The 17,544-nt window shown below is 36.3% G+C and overlaps 2 non-coding genes across 2 annotated transcripts; both read right to left on the bottom strand.

Annotated features, from left to right (window-relative positions):
- Positions 1-921: 921 nt before the first annotated feature.
- On the bottom strand, positions 922-993 carry TRNAD-GUC (transfer RNA aspartic acid (anticodon GUC)). Its single transcript has one exon. It is a non-coding gene; the product is annotated as a tRNA-Asp (tRNA).
- Positions 994-3,782: 2,789 nt separating this feature from the next.
- On the bottom strand, positions 3,783-3,854 carry TRNAD-GUC (transfer RNA aspartic acid (anticodon GUC)). Its single transcript has one exon. It is a non-coding gene; the product is annotated as a tRNA-Asp (tRNA).
- Positions 3,855-17,544: the final 13,690 nt, after the last annotated feature.

Raw genomic sequence — 17,544 nt, 5'->3', positions numbered from 1 at the left:
TTTCCAAGAGAATGCAGATGTAAAGTGTTTTTGATGGTACGCCTGTGCATATTGAAATATTCAGAGCATATTCTGAATTTCAGTTAACACATCAGTAAGCATTTTGGCCATCAGTGAATTCAACCTTTTTTCTCAATTGGAATAGGCAAGGATAATGACAGATATATTTTACAATGTTAGAAAGTACATCATTTTATTTAATTGTGTGAATAAAAGGAATCGCCTCCCCGTCGGGGAATTGAACACCGGTCTGCCGCTTGACAGGCGGGGATACTAACCACTATACTAACGAGGACTTATTGGCATCAGTTAAACAGTGCTCACCTCCTTGGGGTTAAGGCATGCCCTCGATCAATTCACAGTATTGTAATAGGCAGATTTGCTGCTTTTGGTTAGGACAAGTAATTTCTTTTCCTAAATTATTACAATACAGAAATTCCTAGCCAAAAAACAATCAGTTTTATCAAGAAATTATTTCATTGAAATAAATATCTATCTATCGATCTGTCTATCTAGCTATCTTTGTATCTATCAATATATATATTTATATATATATATATAATCAGCTCACTTTACCATTTGCAGCTTATAACTATTAGCCACCAGGGGTCACTACTAACCAAAAGCAGTCATTCTACTTGTAAATCATGCCAATCGAGTGGAACAGCAGCCTAGGATTCACCACTGCTACATTTCATTTTCCAAGAGAATGCAGATGTAAAGTGTTTTTGATGGTACGCCTGTGCATATTGAAATATTCAGAGCATATTCTGAATTTCAGTTAACACATCAGTAAGCATTTTAGCCATCAGTGAATTCAACCTTTTTTCTCAATCGGAATAGGCAAGGATAATGACAGATATATTTTACAATGTTAGAAAGCACATCATTTTATTTAATTGTGTGAATAAAAGGAATTGCCTCCCCGTCGGGGAATTGAACCCCGGTCTCCCGCGTGACAGGCGGGGATACTGCCCACTATACTAACGAGGACTTGTTGGCATCAGTTAAACAGTGCTCACCTCCTTGGGGTTAAGGCATGCCCTCGATCAATTCACAGTATTGTAATAGGCAGATTAGCTGCTTTTGGTTAGGACAAGTAATTTCTTTTCCTAAATTATTACAATACAGAAATTCCAAGCCAAAAACAATCAGTTTTATCAAGAAATTATTTCAATTGAAATAAATATCTATCTATCGATCTGTCTATCTAGCTATCTTTCTATCTATCAATATATATATTTATATTTATATATATATATAAATATATATTTATATATAATCACCTCACTTTACCATTTGCAGCTTATAACTATTAGCCACCAGGGGTTACTACTAACCAAAAGCAGTCATTCTACTTGTAAATCGTGCCAATCGAGTGGAACAGCAGCCTAGGATTCACCACTGCTTCATCTCATTTTCCAAGAGAATGCAGATGTAAAGTGTTTTTGATGGTACGCCTGTGCATATTGAAATATTCCGAGCATATTCTGTATTTCAGTTAACACATCAGTAAGCATTTTGGCCATCAGTGAATTCAACCTTTTTTCTCAATCGGAATAGGCAAGGATAATGACAGATATATTTTACAATGTTAGAAAGTACATCATTTTATTTAATTGTGTGAATAAAAGGAATCGCCTCCCCGTCGGGGAATTGAACACCGGTCTCCCGCTTGACAGGCGGGGATACTAACCACTATACTAACGAGGACTTATTGGCATCAGTTAAACAGTGCTCACCTCCTTGGGGTGAAGGCATGCCCTCGATCAATTCACAGTATTGTAATAGGCAGATTTGCTGCTTTTGGTTAGGACAAGTAATTTCTTTTCCTAAATTATTACAATACAGAAATTCCTAGCCAAAAACAATCAGTTTTATCAAGAAATTATTTCATTGAAATAAATATCTATCTATCGATCTGTCTATCTAGCTATCTTTCTATCTATCAATATATATATTTATATATATATATATATATAAATATATATTTATATATAATCACCTCACTTTACCATTTGCAGCTTATAACTATTAGCCACCAGGGGTCACTACTAACCAAAAGCAGTCATTCTACTTGTAAATCGTGCCAATCGAGTGGAACAGCAGCCTATGATTCACCACTGCTTCATCTCATTTTCCAAGAGAATGCAGATGTAAAGTGTTTTTGATGGTACGCCTGTGCATATTGAAATATTCAGAGCATATTCTGAATTTCAGTTAACACATCAGTAAGCATTTTGGCCATCAGTGAATTCAACCTTTTTTCTCAATTGGAATAGGCAAGGATAATGACAGATATATTTTACAATGTTAGAAAGTACATCATTTTATTTAATTGTGTGAATAAAAGGAATCGCATCCCCGTCGGGGAATTGAACACCGGTCTCCCGCTTGACAGGCGGGGATACTAACCACTATACTAACGAGGACTTATTGGCATCCGTTAAACAGTGCTCACCTCCTTGGGGTTAAGGCATGCCCTCGATCAATTCACAGTATTGTAATAGGCAGATTTGCTGCTTTTGGTTAGGACAAGTAATTTCTTTTCCTAAATTATTACAATACAGAAATTCCTAGCCAAAAACAATCAGTTTTATCAAGAAATTATTTCAATTGAAATACATATCTATCTATCGATCTGTCTATCTAGCTATCTTTCTATCTATCAATATATATATTTATATATATATATATATATAAATATATATTTATATATAATCACCTCACTTTACCATTTGCAGCTTATAACTATTAGCCACCAGGGGTCACTACTAACCAAAAGCTGTCATTCTACTTGTAAATCGTGCCAATCGAGTGGAACAGCAGCCTATGATTCACCACTGCTTCATCTCATTTTCCAAGAGAATGCAGATGTAAAGTGTTTTTGATGGTACGCCTGTGCATATTGAAATATTCAGAGCATATTCTGAATTTCAGTTAACACATCAGTAAGCATTTTGGCCATCAGTGAATTCAACCTTTTTTCTCAATTGGAATAGGCAAGGATAATGACAGATATATTTTACAATGTTAGAAAGTACATCATTTTATTTAATTGTGTGAATAAAAGGAATCGCCTCCCCGTCGGGGAATTGAACACCGGTCTGCCGCTTGACAGGCGGGGATACTAACCACTATACTAACGGGGACTTATTGGCATCAGTTAAACAGTGCTCACCTCCTTGGGGTTAAGGCATGCCCTCGATCAATTCACAGTATTGTAATAGGCAGATTTGCTGCTTTTGGTTAGGACAAGTAATTTCTTTTCCTAAATTATTACAATACAGAAATTCCTAGCCAAAAAACAATCAGTTTTATCAAGAAATTATTTCATTGAAATAAATATCTATCTATCGATCTGTCTATCTAGCTATCTTTGTATCTATCAATATATATATTTATATATATATATATATATAATCAGCTCACTTTACCATTTGCAGCTTATAACTATTAGCCACCAGGGGTCACTACTAACCAAAAGCAGTCATTCTACTTGTAAATCATGCCAATCGAGTGGAACAGCAGCCTAGGATTCACCACTGCTACATTTCATTTTCCAAGAGAATGCAGATGTAAAGTGTTTTTGATGGTACGCCTGTGCATATTGAAATATTCAGAGCATATTCTGAATTTCAGTTAACACATCAGTAAGCATTTTAGCCATCAGTGAATTCAACCTTTTTTCTCAATCGGAATAGGCAAGGATAATGACAGATATATTTTACAATGTTAGAAAGCACATCATTTTATTTAATTGTGTGAATAAAAGGAATTGCCTCCCCGTCGGGGAATTGAACCCCGGTCTCCCGCGTGACAGGCGGGGATACTGCCCACTATACTAACGAGGACTTATTGGCATCAGTTAAACAGTGCTCACCTCCTTGGGGTTAAGGCATGCCCTCGATCAATTCACAGTATTGTAATAGGCAGATTAGCTGCTTTTGGTTAGGACAAGTAATTTCTTTTCCTAAATTATTACAATACAGAAATTCCTAGCCAAAAACAATCAGTTTTATCAAGAAATTATTTCAATTGAAATAAATATCTATCTATCGATCTGTCTATCTAGCTATCTTTCTATCTATCAATATATATATTTATATATATATATATATATATATAAATATATATTTATATATAATCACCTCACTTTACCATTTGCAGCTTATAACTATTAGCCACCAGGGGTCACTACTAACCAAAAGCAGTCATTCTACTTGTAAATCGTGCCAATCGAGTGGAACAGCAGCCTATGATTCACCACTGCTTCATCTCATTTTCCAAGAGAATGCAGATGTAAAGTGTTTTTGATGGTACGCCTGTGCATATTGAAATATTCAGAGCATATTCTGAATTTCAGTTAACACATCAGTAAGCATTTTGGCCATCAGTGAATTCAACCTTTTTTCTCAATTGGAATAGGCAAGGATAATGACAGATATATTTTACAATGTTAGAAAGTACATCATTTTATTTAATTGTGTGAATAAAAGGAATCGCCTCCCCGTCGGGGAATTGAACACCGGTCTCCCGCTTGACAGGCGGGGATACTAACCACTATACTAACGAGGACTTATTGGCATCAGTTAAACAGTGCTCACCTCCTTGGGGTTAAGGCATGCCCTCGATCAATTCACAGTATTGTAATAGGAAGATTTGCTGCTTTTGGTTAGGACAAGTAATTTCTTTTCCTAAATTATTACAATACAGAAATTCCTAGCCAAAAACAATCAGTTTTATCAAGAAATTAGTTCAATTGAAATAAATATCTATCTATCGATCTGTCTATCTAGCTATCTTTCTATCTATCAATATATATATTTATATATATATATATATATATATATATATATAAATATATATTTATATATAATCACCTCACTTTACCATTTGCAGCTTATAACTATTAGCCACCAGGGGTCACTACTAACCAAAAGCAGTCATTCTACTTGTAAATCGTGCCAATCGAGTGGAACAGCAGCCTATGATTCACCACTGCTTCATCTCATTTTCCAAGAGAATGCAGATGTAAAGTGTTTTTGATGGTACGCCTGTGCATATTGAAATATTCAGAGCATATTCTGAATTTCAGTTAACACATCAGTAAGCATTTTGGCCATCAGTGAATTCAACCTTTTTTCTCAATTGGAATAGGCAAGGATAATGACAGATATATTTTACAATGTTAGAAAGTACATCATTTTATTTAATTGTGTGAATAAAAGGAATCGCCTCCCCGTCGGGGAATTGAACACAGGTCTCCCGCTTCACAGGCGGGGATACTAACCACTATACTAACGAGGACTTATTGGCATCCGTTAAACAGTGCTCACCTCCTTGGGGTTAAGGCATGCCCTCGATCAATTCACAGTATTGTAATAGGCAGATTTGCTGCTTTTGGTTAGGACAAGTAATTTCTTTTCCTAAATTATTACAATACAGAAATTCCTAGCCAAAAACAATCAGTTTTATCAAGAAATTATTTCATTGAAATAAATATCTATCAATCGATCTGTCTATCTAGCTATCTTTGTATCTATCAATATATATATTTATATATATATATATATATAATCACCTCACTTTACCATTTGCAGCTTATAACTATTAGCCACCAGGGGTCACTACTAACCAAAAGCAGTCATTCTACTTGTAAATCGTGCCAATCGAGTGGAACAGCAACCTAGGATTCACCACTGCTTCATCTCATTTTCCAAGAGAATGCAGATGTAAAGTGTTTTTGATGGTACGCCTGTGCATATTGAAATATTCCGAGCATATTCTGTATTTCAGTTAACACATCAGTAAGCATTTTGGCCATCAGTGAATTCAACCTTTTTTCTCAATCGGAATAGGCAAGGATAATGACAGATATATTTTACAATGTTAGAAAGTACATCATTTTATTTAATTGTGTGAATAAAAGGAATCGCCTCCCCGTCAGGGAATTGAACACCGGTCTCCCGCTTGACAGGCGGGGATACTAACCACTATACTAACGAGGACTTATTGGCATCAGTTAAACAGTGCTCACCTCCTTGGGGTGAAGGCATGCCCTCGATCAATTCACAGTATTGTAATAGGCAGATTTGCTGCTTTTGGTTAGGACAAGTAATTTCTTTTCCTAAATTATTACAATACAGAAATTCCTAGCCAAAAACAATCAGTTTTATCAAGAAATTATTTCATTGAAATAAATATCTATCTATCGATCTGTCTATCTAGCTATCTTTCTATCTATCAATATATATATTTATATATATATATATATATATATATATATATAAATATATATTTATATATAATCACCTCACTTTACCATTTGCAGCTTATAACTATTAGCCACCAGGGGTCACTACTAACCAAAAGCAGTCATTCTACTTGTAAATCGTGCCAATCGAGTGGAACAGCAGCCTATGATTCACCACTGCTTCATCTCATTTTCCAAGAGAATGCAGATGTAAAGTGTTTTTGATGATACGCCTGTGCATATTGAAATATTCAGAGCATATTCTGAATTTCAGTTAACACATCAGTAAGCATTTTGGCCATCAGTGAATTCAACCTTTTTTCTCAATTGGAATAGGCAAGGATAATGACAGATATATTTTACAATGTTAGAAAGTACATCATTTTATTTAATTGTGTGAATAAAAGGAACCGCCTCCCCGTCGGGGAATTGAACACCGGTCTCCCGCTTGACAGGCGGGGATACTAACCACTATACTAACGAGGACTTATTGGCATCCGTTAAACAGTGCTCACCTCCTTGGGGTTAAGGCATGCCCTCGATCAATTCACAGTATTGTAATAGGCAGATTTGCTGCTTTTGGTTAGGACAAGTAATTTATTTTCCTAAATTATTACAATACAGAAATTCCTAGCCAAAAACAATCAGTTTTATCAAGAAATTATTTCAATTGAAATAAATATCTATCTATCGATCTGTCTATCTAGCTATCTTTCTATCTATCAATATATATATTAGATAGATAGTAGAAGGAACAAATATGGAATGCATTGACGAAACCTTGGATCTTCTGCATATATTCTTGAAGTCCGGTATCCAGATGCAGGAATTTGAACAGGTCGGTCATCATATCGTCCACCTTCACCTGTTGGAAATAACTGTGGAAAACAACGAGGTTCCAAACTTTCTTCCCATACACTAATGGGACTTCCTTCGGCTTTTTTCATCTGAAACAAGTCAATAGCATTCCCCATTACTTCTTTGGAATGCAATGGATAAACACTATGTTCATAAATTTCTTCACTTCTAGAGACATCAACTTTTTCTATTTGCCCAGCAGAGACATCAGTGTCCTCTTCTACAGTTGTTTCTTCTTCTCCCACATACACATTTCTATAGTACTGATTATTTTTTACCAAATACAACGTTGCCTTCTTGACTTTCCTAACATCCACTAATTCTTGTCAGATTTTCTTACTTTTTGTCGGAACACCATTGACTAGAATAACCGGAGGTTCCTCTTCTACTTTTTCAACACCAATTGTATCAATATTTTTCTTAAAATCTAGAGGCTAATAAACAACTCTTCCCTTTAATCCTCTCTGTAAACCTGAAGGAGGCAATTTCCCTGTCTTAGGCTCCAAGCGAACAATAGCCTGAAAAGGATGCACACATTGAATCAGAATAGAATCATAGGTATTTAAATCCATCAATTCAGAAGGAATGTCTACCAACTCCATATTATTATGAAAAGCTCTAGCAGGCATTTTATTTTCATTTAATTTATTAGAGCAATATGTACAAATACGTTGATCAGAGCCCAAATCAAAACAATTTTTAACCAACAAATAAGTTGCAAAATCCTTCCACTCATTATTATTTATCTTTTCGCTTTTTACATATAAATCAACTAATCTAGTCTGATGCTTATAATGATTTCATCGACAACAAACACAAGAAAAATTAGGCCTTTCACTTGAATTGACTTTAAATTTTATAATTTCATTTTCAAAATTATTCTGCGTGCATTTTCTGCTTGCACCCATGTCAAAAATTGCACAAGAGTCCTGTAAATATGCCCCTCTTTATATTATATTCCATCTCAATTGAAACCATTACTGAAATATGTTATGCATCTCCCACACCATTCATATGATTTTCTATCTGCTATTCCTATCCCTCTCCATACATTCACTGCTTCCACCCATGCTAAAAGTTGCACAAGGCGCTTCAAAAAAAAGAGCATATTTACAAGTCCAATGAAACCATTACACAATTTCTAAACCAGCATTGAATCCAAGCATAAAAAACAATTTATAAAGAAGTCTACCTTATAAACACACAGCTATGTCAAAGATTGCGCACGCAGCTTGTAAATATGCCTCTCTTTTTTTGTATATTCTATCTCAATTTATGCCATTAAAAAAAAGCTTTAAACATCTCTCACAGCATTTCATATTCTTGTCTGGGCGCCAATTTTAATATTCTGCATGCATTTTCTGCTTGCACCCATGTCAAACATTGCGCAACAGTCTTGTAAATATGCCCCTCTCTGTCTCATATTCCATCTCAATTGATACCATTAATGAAATACTTTATGAATCTCCCACACCATTTCATATGGTTTTCTATCTGCTATTCTTATCCCTCTCCATACATTCACTACTTCCACCCATGTTAAAAGTTGCACAAAGTGCTTTAAAAAAAGGAGCATATTTACAAGTCCAATAAAGCCATTACACAATTTCTAAACCAGCATTGAATCCAAGCATAAAAAACAATTTATAAAGAAGTCTACCTTATAAACACACAGCTAACATTATGGAAAAAGGTAAACATATAATTCCTTAATTCACACAGACACTCACTGTGATACTTGTCAACAATCTTTAAGCTCTCTATCTTTTTTAAAAGAATCATTACTCACCTTTAAAAATGCTATGGAAGATGTCAAACAGTGTCAGTCACAGTCAACAGATATTCTTAAGCAGAATATCTGAACAATGCTTCCTTCACTGGAGCCTTTCAATAATGGCAAAGATTATTTCTCATTTCAGACCCATATTCTTGTACATAGCCAATAAAAATTGTCCCCACACAAATTCAAAACCAAACTGCACATTTTAATTGGTTGTACATTTCAAGACTTTGAAACTCACATAACATTCACCCATCCCCCCAGTGCTCATTCACCAAGTAACCATGGTAACTCCCTCTTAAACCAGCACACAGTTCACAAGTTCATCATACTATGTTGCAAAAAAATCCACAAAGGCTGTTTGACCTCTCAATCTACTAGCTAATGAAATGCAATGTTTCTTTAAATGACTTTTTCTCAACCATTGAAATGACTTCTTACAAAAAAAAACATGCACCATAATTTTAAGTGGAGATTTTTTACAAAGCTCCAATCATTTCTGGTTATTCATCTGCACTGATTCTCAAACACTTTTTTTCATAATCAACCTTCCATTTCATTTCCACAACTCATCTGTCTAGAAGCACATCTACCTTCAAAATGACAAAAGTCTGGTTTGTGGGTCATCGCCTTGTCACTGGAGTCAAAAATACGCAGCTAACAGAGGTATTTACAATCTTGATTTACCAAATGTGGACATTGTATGGATCGGACAGAGAGGATTGAGGAGTCACCAATTGATACCATTGATAAAATCCTTTATGCATTTACCACACCCTGACCTTATAATTGTGCACTGTGGTGGAAATGACTGAGGCACTTTGACTGGGGTAGGTCTGGAAATGCCTTTAAAGGACATCTTTGGGCAATTGATGTCACGTTTTCCAAAAACTGCCTTGGTATTTTCTAATATATGCCAAAGGCAAAAATGGAACTGGTCCAACCAATTTTGGCCACAGATTGAGAAAGCAAGGAAACATGTAAATAAATTTTCTTCTGCTTTCCTCCGTGACTATGGTATGGGTTCCATTTACCACCACAACTTGCGTTACAACATGCAAGACATCTATAGGAGAGATGGTGTGCATTTTACAGATGAGGGGAATGGAGTTTTCCTCTTGAATATAAGACTCTGCATTGGCAACTACTTGTAGGTACAAAAAACACCCACTTAACACAACAGCTCTTTTCAGAGCTAACTTACCTCTAAACACTCTACATTATTTTTTTACTCTATTTTTTTTCACTGTTTTTCCCCGTGGTGCGCTCAGGGTGCGCGTACCGGAGAGCATACCCGGGAGCGCACCCAGCGCTTACCCCGTGAAAATTTCCCCCCCAAAAAAAATGTTTTTGCCCTTCAAGGTCCTTCTAGGCCCCCCTCAGAAAACCTAGGGGGTCAGGGGGTCTCCACTCTGCCTCCTTTTAATTATTTCCCCCTTTCTTTTTCACCTCTTGTGTCTCGATTCTACCGAGACACAAGAAGGCGGACTCTCTGAACTGTTTAGAATGTTGACAGACACCCGACAGCCAATCAGCTTTCCGCTCGCGCACTCCCGTAGCGCGCCGGGTGCGCTCCCCGGTACGCGTAAATGTAAGCGCTCGAAGCGCGCATATAGATATATATTTGTTTTTGAAGTTAATTTTTGTAAAAACCACTGGAGCAATTTTCAGAAAATATAGCAAAGGCACATCTGCTTACCAGTCCCTACAATTTTGCCAAGTTTGGCATAATTCCGTTCAGCCGTCCTATGGAAATTAACATGGGGAAAACACGTTTTGGGACCCCCTCTTTTCTCGGCCCCCACTTCAAGAATCCCCCCGAAACTTACAGGGAAGGAGCGCAGCTGAGCTGACGAAAATTTGGGAAAATTACACACAAATTCCTCAACCGGCGCCAGAGTTATTCCCAATAGAATATTGCGGATTTCCTATGGTAGCCAATCCTAACTATAACTACCTACTGGCGACCGCCAGTAGGTAATAAATATATATATATTGATAGATAGAAAGATAGCTAGATAGACAGATCGATAGATATTTATTTCAATGAAATAATTTCTTGATAAAACTGATTGTTTTTGGCTAGGAATTTCTGTATTGTAATAATTTAGGAAAAAAGATTACTTGTCCTAACCAAAAGCAGCAAATCTGCTTATTACAATACTGTGAAATGATCGAGGGCATGCCTTAACCCCAAGGAGGTGAGCACTGTTTAACTGATACTAATATGTCCTCGTTAGTATAGTGGTCAGTATCCCCGCCTGTCACGCGGAAGACCGGGGTTTAATTCCCTGACGGGGAGGAGATTGCTTTTATTTACACAATTTAAAAAAATGATGTACTTTCTAACATTGTAAAATATATGTGTCATTATTCTTGCCTATTCCGATTGAGAAAAAAGGTTGAGTTCACTGATGGCCAAAATGCTTACTGATGTGTTAACTGAAATTCAGAATATGCTCTGAATATTTCAATATGCACAGGCGTACCATTAAAAACAATTTACGTCTACAATCTGTTGGAAAATGAGATGAAGCAGTGGTAAAACCTAGGCTGCTGTTCCACTCGATTGGCACGATTTACAAGTAGAATGACTGCTTTTGGTTAGTAGTAACCCCTAGTATATATTCACTGAAAAAACATAGGTTTCAGGTCATATACAGTTAGGAATTAGCATTTAAAAAACCATTGAAATTGCTCTCATATAGTTAGTTGTACTAACTATATTTCGCGCACCCGCAATCCACTGCTGATGATGTCACATATTACATCATTCATGACATGGTCAGTGACATCACTGATGACATCACTGAAGACATCTCAAATGACAACCTGAGCATTCAGAACATGAGGAACCTCTGAACACCAGGAACTTGAGAATTCTTCTAGTTCATCTTCAGAAGAGTTTGTTCCTGAAACCCCTAGATCACTGAAAGAGTCCATAGTTTGGAATTTTTTTAAATTCCCAGATGGACAGAAAAATGTAAGTGCACCTTTTGTAACATGCAAAATCTGTGACACTGTACTTTCCATAGGGGATCCACAGAAGAACTACAGCTTTGGAACTTTTAGCATGGAACGCCATGTCAAGAATATACACCCAAACAATTGGAGTAAAGCTGTAATGAAAAGATCATCAGAGGAGCAGGGCTCTCCTCCCAGCACTTCTTCTCAATCAACAGCACCACCAATGCAAGCATCAACGATTGCAATTATCCAACCAGAACTTAAGAATTTGATGATGCAATGCATTCGTTGCCAGAAACGAATAGCCTTTGGACAAGAGTTCATTCAAGTTATCCTGCAAAAAAACAGGAAGGACAGGTGCACCCCATAATTTTTTTCTTTATTTTTCATAGTTTGTTCCGGTTGAACAATTATCTGCCTTAAAAAGTTTATTTTTTTATATCGTTTTTCAAGCAAAACAAAAACAAAGCAAAAAAGCAGTTCTTTTTAGAACTACCTCTACTGGTTAAAGAAAGAACTAAGGGGCATATTATCAAGGGGTTTATCTCTGCTTTTTTGGCTTTAAAAGCCAAGAAAGCAGAGATAAAATTATCTCCCTATTACCTAGCTAGCGACAGCTAGTAGGAGATAGCGACCATCTTGGGCCCCACTTTGCATGTCAGTGATATTTATCACTAATGACATGCAAAGTGGGCGTGCCAAGATGTTAGCGACTGGAAACAGTCGCTAACATCGCTATCTCCTATTACCAACATTTGGAGATATTCGCGGAGGTGGATAACATGGCTAAGAGCATTAGCTTGGTAATGCATGAATATCGCTGACTTTTCAGCGATATTCATGCATTGCGGCCGTTTTTTATCGCATTTGCGTTTATCTGCGATAAAAATCGCCACGGCTCAGCGTTAAAATGTTGTCTCTAACCAAGCAATAGCGATAATTATCGCTATTGCTTGGTAATATGCCCCTACATTTCTATGTTTGTATGTAAAAGTTTGTCATAGTGAATGTCAAAGTGCAAAAATATAAGAATGTGGTACAGCATAAACCTATAAGGTGTTTACCTATAGTATACTGTACTACTTCCAAAGCACTGAAATGTAACATATGTATATAAATATGTTACAACTGAATGGGCCAGATGTATGTAATCTCGATTTACCTACTCATAAATACCGAGGGCCTGATGTAGGTAATCCCAGATTACCACTTCTTCAATACCGAACCATTCCGATTTGGTATTTAAGAACTGGCAATGGGGATGTAGGTATTTTTACCTAATTAATTACCGATTCGGTTAAATTTGGTAATTACCGATTCGATAATTACCGAATCTGTATTTGCCATTGATTCCTATGGGCCTTTGAAGCCCATAGGAATCAATGGCAAATACTGATTTGGTAATTACCGAATCGGTAAATACCGATTTCTGCCAGAGGGAACAGGATGTCACTTTGACACCCTGTAGCACCCCTGTTTTTGGCTTGTGTGCAATGCCATAGGGCATGTATGTGTGCCACATGGCACAGGTGTACATGCACAGATGTGCATGTACACAGGAATTCCTTATTTACAACCCAATTATATTGAGTGGTAAATAACGAATTCTTAGACGCCTCTAGCACTATCAACAGTGCTACCTACATTAGAATTAACAGATTTGGTATTTTTACCAAGTCTGTATTTACCGATTCGGTAATTTTACCGATTCAGTAAATACAGAATCGGTAAAAATACCAAATCTATAAATAAATGCCTCCTACATAGGAGAAGGCATTTACCGGTCGGTAATGGCCAAATTCAGCCGTTACTGACCGGTAAATGCCTACCTACATCGCGTCCCAAATCATACCACTTCAATATTTAAGAGTAGGTAAATGGGATGTATGTAATTTCTCTTTTGAATTTACCGAATCTGTATAATTCAGTCATTTTACCGAATCGGTATTTAATGATTTGGTAATTGCCATTGATTCCTATGGGCCTTGAGGCCAACAGGAATCAATTGCAATTAACGAATCAGTAAATACCGATTTGGTAAAATTACCGAATTGTCAAGGGGGACAGGTTGTCACTTTGACAGCCTGTTGCACCCCTGATTCTGACTTGTGTGCCATGTCACACACAAACATGGTCTTACGACATGTATATGTGCCACATGGCACAAATGGACATGCACAGATGTGCATGTACACAGGAATTCATTATTTACCCCCGAAAGTTTTATCGATATATATCTACATATTCACTGTACAATATAAAAGTACACATTATCTGGGATAATAAAGAACATGTTTATTTTAATTTTTAAACAACATATATAACTTTATTTAAGCAACTTTTAAACAACATATATAACTTTATTTAAGCAAGTTTTAAACAACATATATAACTTTATTTAAGCAATTACATATCTCGTAATGGTGCGTACCAAACAGTTCTTTTTGCAACTACCTCTACTGGTTAAAAAAAGAACTACATTTCTATGTTTGTATGTAAAAGTTTGTCATACTGAATGTCACAGTGCAAAACTATAAGGATGTGGTACAGCATAAACCTATAAGGTAGTTACCTATAGTATATTGTACTACCTCCAAAGCACTGAAATGTAACATTTGTATATAAATATGTTACAACTCAATAGGCCAGATGTACGTAATCTCAATTTACCTACTCATAAATACCAAATCATACCACTTCTATATTTAAGAGTAGGCAGTAGGTAATTTCTCTTTTGAAATTACCGAATCTGTATAATTCAGCCATTTTACCGAATTGGTATTTACCGATTCAGTAATTGCCATTGATACCTCTAAGTCTTCAGGCCAATAGGAATCAATGGCAATTACCGAATCAGTAAATACCGAATCGGTAAAATTACCGTATTGTCAAGGGAGACAGGTTGTCACTTTGACACCCTGTTGCACCCTTGATTCTGATTTGTGTGCCAAGTCACACACACACATGGTTTTAGGGCATGTATGTGTGCCACATGGCACAAATATACATGCACAGATATGCATGTAAACAGGAATTCATTATTTACCTCCGAATGTTTTATAAACTTTAAATTAATATATCTACGTATTCATTGTACAATATAACGGAACATATTAACTGGGATAATAAAGAACATGTTTATTTTAAACTTTTAAACAACCTATATAACGTTACTTAAACAATTATAAATCTCACGAGGGTGCGTACCACGTAAGCACATCATAAGATGATGTGCGCTCCGTAAATAAAACATAAACCCAACGTAAGCATCAATGGTTGTAAATATCCAACCTGAACTTAAGAATTTGATGTTGCAATGCTTTCGTTGCCAGAAACTAATAGCCTTTGGACAAGAACATTCTGAACACAAGGAACTTGAGGATTCTTCTACTTCATCTTCAGAAGAGTTTGTTCCTAAAACCCCTAGAACACAGAGAGAGTCCATCGTACGGAAATTTAAAAAAAAAAAGAAAGAGAGAAAAAGGTAAATGCGCCTTTTGTCACATGTAAAATCTGTCACACAGTACTTTCAAGAGGGAATCCACAGAAACAGTACAGCTTTGGAACTTATAGCATGGAATGCCATGTCCAGAATATACACCCAAACAATTGGAGTAAAGCTGTAATAAAAAGATCATCAGAGGAGCAGGGCTCTACTTCCAGCACTTCTTCTTAAGCAACAGCACCACCAATGCAAGCATCAATGGTTGCAAATATCCAACCTGAACTTAAGAATTTGATGATGCAATGCATTCATTGCCTGAAACTAATACCCTTTGCACAAGAGTCCATTCAAGTTATCCTGCAAAAACACGGGAAGCACAGGTGCATTACCAGGGCCATTTTTTCTTTTCTCTGAAGATTGTCTTCTGGATGAATCTTCTAATTGAGTCCTCTTGATTGATAACGCTTGCTTATAAGGTCTTTGTTTGCGGTTCTTGGTAGGCTTAATGTTTTATGACTCTGTAGATATTTAGAATCTGTTGAAAAGAAAAATATGACATATTATAGACCACTACCAACATAGCACATAGCAATTACATTAACTAAACAATATAAACACTAGTTCACATCTCTCTTTGTGTGTCTCATATCACTCTCTGCCTGCACCATCTCCCTCTTTGCATGCCTCATCTCACTCTCTCCTTCCACCATCTCTCTGTTTGTATGTGTGTATCATCTCAATCTCTGCCTAAACCATCTGTCTGTTTGTGTGTGTGTCTCATCTCACTTTCTGTGTCTAAAACGATTTACCATACTAAATGTGTTTTGTTGAAATGTCTGGCTTTAAGTTTTTTGACAAGGAACACACTGAGTGTGTATGTGAATTAAGGAATTATATTTTCATCTTTTTCCATAATGTTAGCTGTGTGTGCTCACAATTTGAATCTTTTTAAGCTTACAGGGTAGACTTCTTTTTAAAGTGTTTCTCATGCTTGAATTCAATGCTGGTACAGAGATAGTGCTAATAGTTTAATTTGGCGTGTAAATATGCTGCTTTTTTACAAGCGCTTTTCGCAACCTTTAACATGGGTGCAAGCAGTGAATATATAGAGAGGGATAAGAATAGCAGATATAAAACAATATGAAATGGTGTGGAAGATGCATAAAGGATTTCACTAATGGCATCAATTGAGATGGACTATAAGATAAAGAGGGCCATATTTACAAGCCCCTTGCACAATGTTTAACATGGGTACAAGCAGTAAATGCATGCAGAGTGATAACATTGGCACACAGACAAGAATATTATATGCCTTGAGAGATGCGTAAAGGATTTTACTAATGGCATAAATTGAGATAGAATATACAAAAAAGAGAGGCATATTTACAAGCCCCTTGCGCAATGTTTGACGTGGGTGCAAGCAGAAAATGCATGCAAAGTAATAAAATTGGCACACAGACAGACAAGAATATGAAATGCCTTGAGAAATGCATAAAGGATTTTACTAATGGCATAAATTGAGATAGAATATACAAAAAAGAGAGGCATATTTACAAACCCCTTGCGCAATGTTTGACATGCGTGCAAGCAGAAAATGCATGTAGAGTAATAAAATTGGCACACAGACAAGAATATGACATGCTGTGAGAGATGCGTAAAGGATTTTACTAATGGCATTAATTGAGTTAGAATATACAAAAAAGAGAGGCATATTTACAAGCCCCTTGCGCAATGTTTGACATGGGTGCAAGCAGAAAATGCATGCAGAGTGATAAAATTGGCACACGGACAAGAATATGAAATGCTGTGAGAGATGCGTAAAGGATTTTACTAATGGCATAAATTGAGATAGAATATATAAAAAAGAGAGGCATATTTACAAGCCCCTTGCGCAATGTTTGACATGGGTGCAAGCAGAAAATGCATGCAGAGTAGTAAAATTGGCACACAGACAAGAATATGAAATGCTTTGAGAGATGCGTAAAGGATTTTACTAATGGCATACATTGAGATAGAATATACAAAAAAGACAGGCATATTTACAAGCCCCTTGCGCAATGTTTGACATGGGTGCAAGCAGAAAATGCATGCGGAGTAATAAAATTGCCACACAGACAAGAACATGAAATGCTGTGAGAGATGCGTAAAGGATTTTACTAATGCATAAATTGAGATACAATATACAAAAAAGAGAGGCATATTTACAAGCCCCTTGCACAATGTTTGACATGGGTGCAA

The sequence above is a fragment of the Lissotriton helveticus genome, chromosome 1_2 (assembly GCF_964261635.1).
Source record: "Lissotriton helveticus chromosome 1_2, aLisHel1.1, whole genome shotgun sequence".
Classification (NCBI taxonomy): Eukaryota; Metazoa; Chordata; class Amphibia; order Caudata; family Salamandridae; genus Lissotriton; species Lissotriton helveticus.
Note: the sequence above shows the minus strand (reverse complement) of the source record. Positions and strands in the feature narration are given on the sequence as shown.